Below are 13738 nucleotides of genomic sequence, written 5' to 3'. Positions count from 1 at the left end.
GAGCAGAGAAGAAAGCTGAAATAGCAGACAGACATTGCAGGATTTTGGTAAGGAGGTGAGGTCAGGTCCAGATAGGTAGATCTGCGTGTCATCGGTATAGAGATGATACTGCAACCCATGGTATTCTATGAGCTGTCCCAGGCCGAATGTGTAGATGGAGAAGAGTAGGGGTCATAGAACTGAGCCTTAAGGAACACCGACAGACAGGGGGCGAGGTGAGGAGGTGGTGTGGGAGAGGGAGACACTGAATGTTCGGTCTGTTAGATATGATGAGATCCAGGATAGGGCCAAACCTGTGATGCCAAGAGATGAGAGAATCTGTAGCAGAAGGGAATGGTCCACAGTGTCGAAGGCAGAAGACAGGTCCAGGAGAAGGAGGACAGAGTAGTGTCGCTTGCTCTTGGCGGTTAGTAGGTCATTGGTGACTTTAGTAAGGGCAGTTTCAGTTGAGTGCTGCAGTCGGAAGCCTGATGGTAAGCGGTTAAAGAGGGAGCAGGAGGAGAGGTGGGATGAGAGTTCAAAATGGACATGCTGTTTCAGTAGTTTTGAAGCATAAAGGAGAAGAGATATTGGGTGATAGCTAGACACAGAGGATGGGTCAAGGGAGGGCTTTTTGAGGATGGATGTCATCGAGGCATGTTTGAAGGATGAGGGGACCACACCATTTATAAGTGAGAGGTTGAAGAGGTGTGTTAGAGTATGGATGAAGACTGTGGCGAGCTTAGGGATGAAGTGGGTCTGGTGCAAGCTTGCAAGTGGTGAGGTGTGATCTTGATAGGAGGGTGGAGAGCTGATCTTCTGTCCTGGTGGAGAAGTTGGTTTTGGAGGAACAGGGTTGAGCAGCTAAAAGGGGCATTGGGGGCTTGGGGTCAAAACTTTCTCTGATCGTATCAATCTTCTGCTTAAAGAAGGAGGCAAAGTCTTCAGTGGTAATGAGAGGAGAAGGAGGTGGTGCTGGGGGACAGAGTAGAGAATTGAAAGTGTTGAAAAGCTGTTTAGGGTTGTGAGACAGGGAGGATATGAGAGATGAGAAATAAGTTTGTTTTGCAGCATTGAGCATTAAGCGTGGACTTGAAGCTGGTGAGGGACTGCTTGTATGCGGTTAAGTGCTCGGCAGAGAGGGATTTCTTCCATCTCCGCTCAGCAACCCTGGAAGCCCGTCTCAGTTCTTTGGTGAGGCTGGTCAGCCAGGGCTGCCTGTTCATTGTACAAATTTTGCTATGTGGGAGGGGGCGGCCAAATCTAGTGCTGCTGTTATTGTAGTGTTATAAAGTGTGGCAGCAGAATCTGTATCATGAAGTGAAGCTATGTCTGTAAGAGGGAGGATGGACTCAGAGAACGATTGTAAATTCAGGTGTTTGAGACTTCTGCGAGGGTGAGCGAGTTTGTGGAGTGGGAGTTGCGCACTAGGAGAGAAGAGGGAAGAGAATGGCAGTAGGTTGTGGTCAGACAGGGGAAGGGGTGAGCTAGTGAGATTAGTAAGGGAACAGAGGCAGGTGAAGATAAGGTCCAGCATGTGACCATCTTTGTGAGTGGCTGCAGAGGACCATTCAGTGAGGCCAAAGGAGGCAGTGTGCGAAAAAATTTAGATGCAGCCTGGGTGAAAGCACCAATGGGGATGTTGAAGTCACCCATGATGATAGTGGGGATGTCAGCAGAGAGGAAATGAAGTAGCCAGGTGGTGAAGTGGTCAAGAAAGGTGGAGCTGGCTAGTTCTGGGGGACAGTAGATGACAGCCAGCTGGAGGTTGGAGGGGGAGTAGATGCAGATGGAGTGCACCTAAAATGAGGGAAGAGTGGCGGAGGGTGGTAGAGAAATTGGGGTAAAGGAGCAGGTATCAGAGAGGAGCAAGCCAACTCCTCTACCACGTTTGTTGCTGGGGCGAGGGGTGTGAGAGAGGTGGAATCTGCCATAAGAGAGTGCGGCTGGAGAGACTGAGTCAGAGGGGGTGAGCCAGGTTTCGGTGATGCCAAGGAAGGAGAGTTTGTTGGTGATGAAGAGGTCATGGATAAATAACAGCTTGTTGCAGACAGAGTGTGCGTTCCATAGTGCTCCAAGTAGGGGGACCGGGGGAGTGGGGGCTGGATGAATGGGTATGAGGTTATCATGGTTGCGAAAACGTGTAGAGGATCGAGGCTGGATGTTAGAAGTGAGTATGGGGATGTGTTGAGGAGGGCCAGGATTTGGGGATATGTCGACAGCAATGAGGAGTAACAGACAGAGCATTAGAAGGTGGGAGCAGGAAAAGACATGATGTGGCCGTGTGTGTCTGGATTTTATGCGGAGGAACAGTTCTGATGAGAGGGAGAGATGGCTGGTGAGGATGGAGGGGGAAATTACTAGGTCCTTTCTGGGTGGGGGGATTACAGGTGTTAAGATGAAAGTAAGGAGTATGGGGGTGAAAGTGAGAAGATACCAAAACATTGTAGAGAATATATATATATATATCGTTACCTTACAGTCAAATTCCAGTCCAATTCTAGTGTAATTCACTGTAGTGTAATTAGAAATCTGTAATTTGAAATATGGATTTTGAAATATGCATGGTCAGGCACGTCTGGTCAGACTCATGGCTCTGAATATATGTGCAATTGAGAGGGGTCAGCTGTGAGGGGGTTGTGGGCGTGATTGCTCAGACCACATGTTCTGAGTCAAAGAGGTGATAAAAAGGGGGGAGGGATTGACTACTCAGGTATGCATGGAAGATACAAGAGGAATGAATTCATTATGGATACAAAAGCAGTGCAATGCCAAGGTAGGATTATATGCAATTCATATAGACACACAAGGCAGGAAAGTTGAGTGGATCAGCAGCAAACCAGGGTAGGATTATATGCAATTCATATAGACACACAAGGCAGGAAAGTTGAGTGGATCAGCAGCATACCTGTGGGTAGACAAAACAACTCGATTAGATCATGCAGGTGGTGAGGATGAAGATAGTACAGCAGTGATGAATGGGTAAGTGCATCATGGAATTCTAGTCTAATTCACAGTAGTGTAATTAGAAATCTGCAATTTGAAATATGGATTTTGAAATATGCATGGTCAGGCATGTCTGGTCAGACTCATGGCTCTGAATATATGTGCAATTGAGAGGGGTCAGCTGTGAGGGGGTTGTGGGCGTGATTGCTCAGACCACATGTTCTGAGTCAAAGAGGTGATAAAAAGGGGGGAGGGATGGACTACTCAGGTATGCATGGAAGATACAAGAGGAATGAATTCATTATGGATACAAAAGCAGTGCAATGCCAAGGTAGGATTATATGCAATTCATATAGACACACAAGGCAGGAAAGTTGAGTGGATCAGCAGCAAACCAGGGTAGGATTATATGCAATTCATATAGACACACAAGGCAGGAAAGTTGAGTGGATCAGCAGCATACCTGTGGGTAGACAAAACAACTCGATTAGATCATGCAGGTGGTGAGGATGAAGATAGTACAGCAGTGATGAATGGGTAAGTGCATCATGGAATTCTAGTCTAATTCACAGTAGTGTAATTAGAAATCTGTAATTTGAAATATGGATTTTGAAATATGCATGGTCAGGCACGTCTGGTCAGACTCATGGCTCTGAATATATGTGCAATTGAGAGGGGTCAGCTGTGAGGGGGTTGTGGGCGTGATTGCTCAGACCACATGTTCTGAGTCAAAGAGGTGATAAAAAGGGGGGAGGGATGGACTACTCAGGTATGCATGGAAGATACAAGAGGAATGAATTCATTATGGATACAAAAGCAGTGCAATGCCAAGGTAGGATTATATGCAATTCATATAGACACACAAGGCAGGAAAGTTGAGTGGATCAGCAGCAAACCAGGGTAGGATTATATGCAATTCATATAGACACACAAGGCAGGAAAGTTGAGTGGATCAGCAGCATACCTGTGGGTAGACAAAACAACTCGATTAGATCATGCAGGTGGTGAGGATGAAGATAGTACAGCAGTGATGAATGGGTAAGTGCATCATGGAATTCTAGTCTAATTCACAGTAGTGTAATTAGAAATCTGTAATTTGAAATATGGATTTTGAAATATGCATGGTCAGGCATGTCTGGTCAGACTCATGGCTCTGAATATATGTGCAATTGAGAGGGGTCAGCTGTGAGGGGGTTGTGGGCGTGATTGCTCAGACCACATGTTCTGAGTCAAAGAGGTGATAAAAAGGGGGGAGGGATGGACTACTCAGGTATGCATGGAAGATACAAGAGGAATGAATTCATTATGGATACAAAAGCAGTGCAATGCCAAGGTAGGATTATATGCAATTCATATAGACACACAAGGCAGGAAAGTTGAGTGGATCAGCAGCAAACCAGGGTAGGATTATATGCAATTCATATAGACACACAAGGCAGGAAAGTTGAGTGGATCAGCAGCATACCTGTGGGTAGACAAAACAACTCGATTAGATCATGCAGGTGGTGAGGATGAAGATAGTACAGCAGTGATGAATGGGTAAGTGCATCATGGAATTCTAGTCTAATTCACAGTAGTGTAATTAGAAATCTGTAATTTGAAATATGGATTTTGAAATATGCATGGTCAGGCATGTCTGGTCAGACTCATGGCTCTGAATATATGTGCAATTGAGAGGGGTCAGCTGTGAGGGGGTTGTGGGCGTGATTGCTCAGACCACATGTTCTGAGTCAAAGAGGTGATAAAAAGGGGGGAGGGATGGACTACTCAGGTATGCATGGAAGATACAAGAGGAATGAATTCATTATGGATACAAAAGCAGTGCAATGCCAAGGTAGGATTATATGCAATTCATATAGACACACAAGGCAGGAAAGTTGAGTGGATCAGCAGCAAACCAGGGTAGGATTATATGCAATTCATATAGACACACAAGGCAGGAAAGTTGAGTGGATCAGCAGCATACCTGTGGGTAGACAAAACAACTCGATTAGATCATGCAGGTGGTGAGGATGAAGATAGTACAGCAGTGATGAATGGGTAAGTGCATCATGGAATTCTAGTCTAATTCACAGTAGTGTAATTAGAAATCTGTAATTTGAAATATGGATTTTGAAATATGCATGGTCAGGCATGTCTGGTCAGACTCATGGCTCTGAATATATGTGCAATTGAGAGGGGTCAGCTGTGAGGGGGTTGTGGGCGTGATTGCTCAGACCACATGTTCTGAGTCAAAGAGGTGATAAAAAGGGGGGAGGGATGGACTACTCAGGTATGCATGGAAGATACAAGAGGAATGAATTCATTATGGATACAAAAGCAGTGCAATGCCAAGGTAGGATTATATGCAATTCATATAGACACACAAGGCAGGAAAGTTGAGTGGATCAGCAGCAAACCAGGGTAGGATTATATGCAATTCATATAGACACACAAGGCAGGAAAGTTGAGTGGATCAGCAGCATACCTGTGGGTAGACAAAACAACTCGATTAGATCATGCAGGTGGTGAGGATGAAGATAGTACAGCAGTGATGAATGGGTAAGTGCATCATGGAATTCTAGTCTAATTCACAGTAGTGTAATTAGAAATCTGTAATTTGAAATATGGATTTTGAAATATGCATGGTCAGGCATGTCTGGTCAGACTCATGGCTCTGAATATATGTGCAATTGAGAGGGGTCAGCTGTGAGGGGGTTGTGGGCGTGATTGCTCAGACCACATGTTCTGAGTCAAAGAGGTGATAAAAAGGGGGGAGGGATGGACTACTCAGGTATGCATGGAAGATACAAGAGGAATGAATTCATTATGGATACAAAAGCAGTGCAATGCCAAGGTAGGATTATATGCAATTCATATAGACACACAAGGCAGGAAAGTTGAGTGGATCAGCAGCAAACCAGGGTAGGATTATATGCAATTCATATAGACACACAAGGCAGGAAAGTTGAGTGGATCAGCAGCATACCTGTGGGTAGACAAAACAACTCGATTAGATCATGCAGGTGGTGAGGATGAAGATAGTACAGCAGTGATGAATGGGTAAGTGCATCATGGAATTCTAGTCTAATTCACAGTAGTGTAATTAGAAATCTGTAATTTGAAATATGGATTTTGAAATATGCATGGTCAGGCATGTCTGGTCAGACTCATGGCTCTGAATATATGTGCAATTGAGAGGGGTCAGCTGTGAGGGGGTTGTGGGCGTGATTGCTCAGACCACATGTTCTGAGTCAAAGAGGTGATAAAAAGGGGGGAGGGATGGACTACTCAGGTATGCATGGAAGATACAAGAGGAATGAATTCATTATGGATACAAAAGCAGTGCAATGCCAAGGTAGGATTATATGCAATTCATATAGACACACAAGGCAGGAAAGTTGAGTGGATCAGCAGCAAACCAGGGTAGGATTATATGCAATTCATATAGACACACAAGGCAGGAAAGTTGAGTGGATCAGCAGCAAACCAGGGTAGGATTATATGCAATTCATATAGACACACAAGGCAGGAGAGTTGAGTGGATCAGCAGCATACCTGTGGGTAGACAAAACAACTCGATTAGATCATGCAGGTGGTGAGGATGAAGATAGTACAGCAGTGATGAATGGGTAAGTGCATCATGGAATTCTAGTCTAATTCACAGTAGTGTAATTTGAAATCTGTAATTTGAAATATGGATTTTGAAATATGCATGGTCAGGCACGTCTGGTCAGACTCATGGCTCTGAATATATGTGCAATTGAGAGGGGTCAGCTGTGAGGGGGTTGTGGGCGTGATTGCTCAGACCACATGTTCTGAGTCAAAGAGGTGATAAAAAGGGGGGAGGGATTGACTACTCAGGTATGCATGGAAGATACAAGAGGAATGAATTCATTATGGATACAAAAGCAGTGCAATGCCAAGGTAGGATTATATGCAATTCATATAGACACACAAGGCAGGAAAGTTGAGTGGATCAGCAGCAAACCAGGGTAGGATTATATGCAATTCATATAGACACACAAGGCAGGAAAGTTGAGTGGATCAGCAGCATACCTGTGGGTAGACAAAACAACTCGATTAGATCATGCAGGTGGTGAGGATGAAGATAGTACAGCAGTGATGAATGGGTAAGTGCATCATGGAATTCTAGTCTAATTCACAGTAGTGTAATTAGAAATCTGTAATTTGAAATATGGATTTTGAAATATGCATGGTCAGGCACGTCTGGTCAGACTCATGGCCCTGAATAAACTGATAAACCATTTTATCCCCAAAAAAAAGCTTTTCCATTGCCAATAGATTGTAGATGGTGGAGTTCAAGCTCTTAGCTTTGGCATGTGTAGGAGGAAACATTATTTTATGTTACCACAACTGCAGGACCGAGGGCTGGCTGCTGTGTTGAGGGAGGGAGGAGTACGGAGAAAAGGAAAAACAGCTGGACTGTGACTGAGGTGCAGGCAGAGATGTTATAGAGGAGTGAGAAAGATGTGTTGTGCTGGGTGACACAAAAACAGCAGTCATATCCACTTCCGTAACAGCTGATGTGCTCTCACTCACCTGAACTGTAGAGGGTAAAAAAGTGGAGCCTTTGAGGCCGAATAAATGTGTGAGAAGACTTGGCATGATGACGGAGGAGAAAGAAGCAGCAGCAGATGGGGTTGATGGGACAGCCGCTGGTTGGTGAGGCCAACTAGTCCACATTTTAAGACAGTGAGATTTCCAAACAAAGGCATGTTGATTGTGCACTTGCCGGTTCGTGCATGTAGTTGTCAAATAATTATAATTTTTATAAATGGAGATTCAGTGGCGCTTATGTGAGAGATTAGTTCCAGCAGCAGCACTAAGACACCCGTCACAGCAGTGTCAGAAAAAATGCTAGTAAATCAACCAAGAAAAAGTGTGCGCTTGGATAAAATCAAATCTGGGTGGTACCAGAAGGGGGTGATGAATAAGGATAAAACTGATTAGGACGTTGTGAATCTGACTAATAGCAGAGGTTTTTTGTTTTTTTTTTCCTTGAGTAATAACAGTAATAGTTAAAGGGCCTCAAAAGGTCCCCAAAAGACTATACTGTTAATGCCTCAAGGCTAGTTAGTACAAGACAATCCCCTCTCCAGGGTTCTGCATGAAAGTCACAATACAAATGCAAATAAGGAGTGACTGTAATAGTACCAAAAGCAGTGTAAATAAATGTAACAGTTCACACTACAGCGTCTGCAGATATATTAATATAAAGCTACAGCCTATGGGAGGCTAAACACACAAAAGTAAAGTAAAAGAAAAAAAAAAAAAAAAGGCGTTACCACTAGAGTTGAGCGACTTTTGTTTTTTTAGGGTCGCGTTTCGTTTCGTGAAACCCGACTTTTCCAAAAGTCGGGTCGAGCAAGATCGTCCGATTATAGGGAAAAGTCGGGGTCGTCCTGAAACACGAAACCCAATGTAAGTCAATGGGGAATAAAAGTCGGCAGTGAGAGGAGGACAGGAAACACACCTACAGTGCCCATTTGAATGCCAAAAGCATCAATTCTTCTTTCTTAAGCTTGTCAACCTTAATGAACTTCATATTACAAGTTACACACTGAAAAATGGGGGTTATTTGGCTACAAACTGTGGGGGGGGGGGCTGGCTCCAGGTTTTCATGTGCCCTGGGCGAAAGAGCGCCCCTTTAACACATACCACAACTCATCATGCTCAGATACGGCAGAGAAATAGCGGTATAGTACAATGAAAAATACCTCACTTTTTACATCTCATGACGAGGCCCATCTATTTCTCCATACAGAATCATTGGTCCCATATAATGTTTGAAACAGTATATGATGAGCTCCACATAATGCTACAGTATATGTTGGTCCCCATGGATGAAGCTCCACTGTCTTATGGGCCCAAATAATGCTCCAAACATAATGGGCCCCATTTCTAATGCTCTAGTGTATAATGGGCCCTGTAAATGCTGCTCCAGTGTCTGATGTCCACCTTTGGAATGTTCCAGTGTATGGTGGGCCCCATCTATCATTCTCCAGAGTAAAGTGCTCCCCAAAAATTGCTGTCCCAACATTGAAAACAATCAAATAAGTCTCCTCGCTAGGGAATCCCTGTACTTGTCTGGACAGGTGCTGTAGCTTGCTTAACAGCTCGCCAGCCGTTCTCACGCCCAGTATGGATTGCACGTGATTGCACAAAGGTTAGAAAGGGTACCGTATCCCTGGATAACATGTATGGATAGCGTACACATTCAAAATATATGTCTATACAGCATGAGGCAGGCTCAGACGGTGTTAGGCCCAGTATGGATTGCACGTCATTGAACAAAGGTTAGAAAGGGTACCGTATCCCCGGATAACATGTATGCATAGCGTACACATTCAAAATATATGTCTATACAGCATGAGGCAGGCTCAGACGGTGTTAGGCCCAGTATGGATTGCACGTCATTGCACAAAGGTTAGAAAGGGTACCGTATCCCCGGATAACATGTATGGATAGCGTACACATTCAAAATTATGTCTATACAGCATGAGGCAGGCTCAGATGGTGTTAGGCCCATTATGTATTGCACGTCATTGCACAAAGTTTAGAAAGGGTACCGTATCCCTGGTTAACATGTATGGATAGCGTACACATTCAAAATATATGTCTATACAGCATGAGGCAGGCTCAGACGGTGTTAGGCCCAGTATGGATTGCACGTCATTGCACAAAGTTTAGAAAGGGTGCCGTATCCCCGGATAACATGTATGGATAGCGTACACATTCAAAATATATGTCTCAGGAGGCAGGCTCAGACGGTGTCAGGCACAGTATGGATTTGACGGCCCAGATTACACAGAGGAGGAGCAGGGAGAGGTAAAGATTGCAAATGCTGGGGCCCTGCCCAAGCAAGGGGGGCCCACTCGTGGGCGTCGGTACTGGCACTGGGCCCCTCATAGTACAGCGGTGTGTCTGACGGCGGGTGTGCACCACCGCCGTCAGAGACACTTGATTGCACTATGAGGGACCCTGTGCCAGTGCCCGCGCCCAAGAGTCGGCCTACCCACCTGTCCAGGGCAACGGCACTCGCACGGTGTCGTGCGGTAGGTGGTGACCCCGGCCATGGGGGGGGAGGCAGCACAGTTAGGGAGTTTTAGAAAGTGGCATATATTGATGTTGGACATTCAGCTGATGCAAAAGGCGAAATAGGTGAAGTACCAGGAAGAGGTGGACCAAAGCAAGCCATTTTTCTGTCACCCTATGTGTCATCAGGGGAAGGTGGGACAAAATCCTTGGAAACCCATGCGTGGTTCATTTTAATGAAGGTTAGATCATCCACATTTTGGGTTGACAGACGGGTCCTTTTTTCTGTAAGGATTGATCCAGCTGCACTGAAGACTCTTTCCGATAGCACACTTGCAGCTGTTCAAGCGAACTCCTGTAAGGCATATTGGGCTAATTCAGGCCAGTTGTCCAGTTTAGCGGCCCAATAGTCAAAGGGGAATGACCTGTGTGGGAGAACATCGATATGGGAGGAAAAGTAGTTTGTAACCATAGTTGACAACTGCTGTCTCCTGTCACTTTCCATCGATGCAGTATTACCAGTTGTGTGAGCGGTATTTGAAAAATCAGTCCACAACATTGTCATGAAACCCCTGTCTCCAACGCCACTTCTGCTGTGTGCACCACGAACACCTCTGCCAAGCTGCCCCCGGCCCGTACGGCTCGTGTGAGAACCATCACCGCTGCTGTGTGCTGGGAATGCCTCAAGCAACCGATTTACCAGAGTTGCTTGTTTATTAGCCAATATTAGGTCAAGGTTCTCCTGTGGCATGATGTTTTGTAATTTGCCTTTATAGCGTGGATTCAGGATGCTGGCCAACCAGTAGTCGTCATCGTTCATCATTTTGGCAATGCGGGGGTCCCTTTTTAGGATCCGCAAGGCATAATCTGACATGTGGGCCAATGTTCCCGGTGTCAATGATGCACTGCGAGTGCTGGGTGGAGGAGCACTTTCTGGCAAATCCACATCCCTCCAGTCACGCACAAACCCTGTACCAGACCTTGCCACGCCAACATTTTCACTTGCCCCATGAGATGCATCCTCCTCCCCTAAGTAATCATCCCCATCATCCTCCTCCTCCTCCTCCTCTTCTTCCTCCACTTCGTCCAGGAGAGGTCCCTGAGCAGACAATGGCTGAATGTCATCAAGGATTCCCTCCTCCTCTTCCTCCTCATCAACATTGGCTGCAGACGCCTGCTCCTTAAGGTGCGTCAAAGTTTGCATGAGCAGACGCATAAGTGGGATGCTCATGCTTAGGATGGCGTCGTCTGCGCTTACCAGCCGTGTGCATTCCTCAAAACACTGAAGGACTTTACAAAGGACTTTCAGCTTCGACCACTGCACGCCTGTCAACTCCATGTCTGCTCTCAAAGTGCCTGGCCGTGTATCCTCCCACAAATGCATTATGGCCTGCCTCTGCTCGCACAGCCGCTCCACCATGTGCAGGGTGGAGTTCTACCTTGTTGCAATGTCGATAATGAGGCGGTGGTTGGGAAGGTGGAGCAATCGCTGCAGCTTCTGCATACGAACGGAGTGTACAGGCGACCGGCGGATGTGCGCGCACAGTCTTCGCACCTTCTGGAGCAGGGCTGTTAACTCCGGATAATTTTTGAGGAAGCACTGCACCACCAGGTTCAATGTGTGAGCCAAGCAAGGTATGTGGCTGAGTTTTGAAAGGGCTATGGCTGCCACAAAATTACGGCCGTTATCACTAACTACTTTGCCTGCCTCAAGATGTACACTGCCCAGCCATGACTCAGTTTGTCGCTTCAAGTACTCGGCCAGCACCTCGGCGGTGTGTCTGTCGCCCAAACACATCATCTGCAACACAGCCTGCTGACGCTTTCCACTAGCTGCTCGATAGGGGGACACAGCGTGTGCAACAGTGGCAGCTGCAGATGGAGTGCTCGTACGACTGCGCTCTGTGGACGAGCTTTCGCTTCTGGAGGAGGAGGAGGAGGGTCGAACGCCTACAGCCAACTGTTTCCTATACCGTGGGCTAGGCAGCACTGTCCCACCACCGCTGTCCCCTGTGGACCCTGCATCCACCACATTAACCCAGTGCGCAGTGATGGACACGTAACGGCCCTGGCCATGCCGACTGGACCATGCATCAGTTGTGAGGTGCACCTTTCCGCTCACTGACTGCATGAGTGCATGGACAATGCGGTCTTTCACATGATGGTGGAGGGCTGGGATGGCTTTGCGAGAGAAGAAGTGGTGACTGGGTAGGTCATAGCGTGGTACTGCATAGGCCATGAGTTCGCGGAAAGCTGTGCTTTCCACCAACCGAAAGGGCATCATCTCAAACGAGATTAGTTTGGCAATGTGGGCGTTCAAACCCAGTGTACGCGGATGAGAGACTGAGTACTTTCTTGACCTACTCATAGTGTCTGGGAGGGTGAGCTGGACTTGAGAGCTGCATATGGTGGAAGTAGCGGTGGACAGGGCGGACTGAGAGAGGGTTGATGATGGTGATGGAGTTGGTGTTCTTTCTGATGGCCTAGAATCAGTCTTTCGTTGATATAACAGTGGGATTCCCTGACTGCTGTGGCCTTGCAACGACACCTCAACATTTGCTGCTGTGCTAACCGGTGGGCTTACAGTGGGGGAAACAATGTAGCGTTGCTGACTACCTTCGTTGTGATCAGTTGCACATGTGGCACTTGAGGTTTGGTGTTGTGTCTACGCTTGCAAGTGCATGCTGGTTAAATGTCTAAGCATGCAACTGGTATTCAAATTTTTCAGATTTTTCCCTCGGCTAAAGGTCTTTGCGCACTTCTTACAGATAACCTTGGCCTGATCATGAGGATTTTGTTCAAAAAAGTGCCACACTGCACTCTTCCTACTTTGGCAGACATTTTGCGGCCTAGCACGCTGTGATCTTTTGACCCTCTGGACAAGCTGTCCAGCAACTCTTTTGATGTTTGGAACCTGTCTTTGGAGTGCTCCGGTCCTGCCAGATAACAGCTGTTGCGATGTCGATGTCTGCTGTGGATGCTCCTCATCTGAGCTATTGGAAGCAGCACCCTCTTCCCCCAATGGATGCCAATCTGGGTCAACAACTGGGTCATCCATCACCTCCTCTTCTATGTCATGTGCACCTTTCTCTGTGTCACCGTGTATGGTTTTATAGTGTGCGGGAAGGGGCACCTGAGTCTCATCAGGGTCAAAATCTGGCTCTGTACACTGCGAGGACAATGTAGTGCTCTGAGTGAATGTACCAGCAGAATCATCCATCAGCGGCTGTGCATCAGTGCACTCCATGTCAGATTCATCTTGGCCTGGGTAATTCACCATTTGACTTGATAACCCAGGCATGGTATGTGAAAACAGCTCCATGGAGTAATCAGTAGTATGGCCTGCGTCATCCTTCAATCTTGGTTGGGGTGAAGGACACAAGGAAAGGTGTGGTTCATGAACATGAGCCTCCAATGACGACTCAGTGCTTTTACTTTTTACAACTGAAGAAGAGGAGGCGATAGAGCTGGAGGCTGAGTCAGCAATGTAAGACAAAACTTTTTCCTGATGCTCTGGCTTTAAAAGCGGTTTGCCAACTCCTAGAAAACTAAGCGTTCGAGGCCTTATGTAGCCAGACGATGACGCAGGGTCAGCACCTCCTGCATTCGGTCCTATTTTGCTCTTGCCACTACCATCAGATCCACCACCAACACCATCATTACCAGCTGCCAACCCCCGCCCAATTCCACGGCCTCTTCCACCAGCCTTCCTCATTTTTGGTAGAAATGTAGACAAAATCCAACAAACTATATAGTAATGTAAAACAAGGTAAAA

Source organism: Dendrobates tinctorius, unplaced genomic scaffold (genome assembly GCF_039654945.1).
Source record: "Dendrobates tinctorius isolate UK_male_01 unplaced genomic scaffold, ASM3965494v1 ptg000312l, whole genome shotgun sequence".
NCBI lineage: Eukaryota > Metazoa > Chordata > Amphibia > Anura > Dendrobatidae > Dendrobates > Dendrobates tinctorius.
This window is presented reverse-complemented; position numbering follows the sequence as displayed.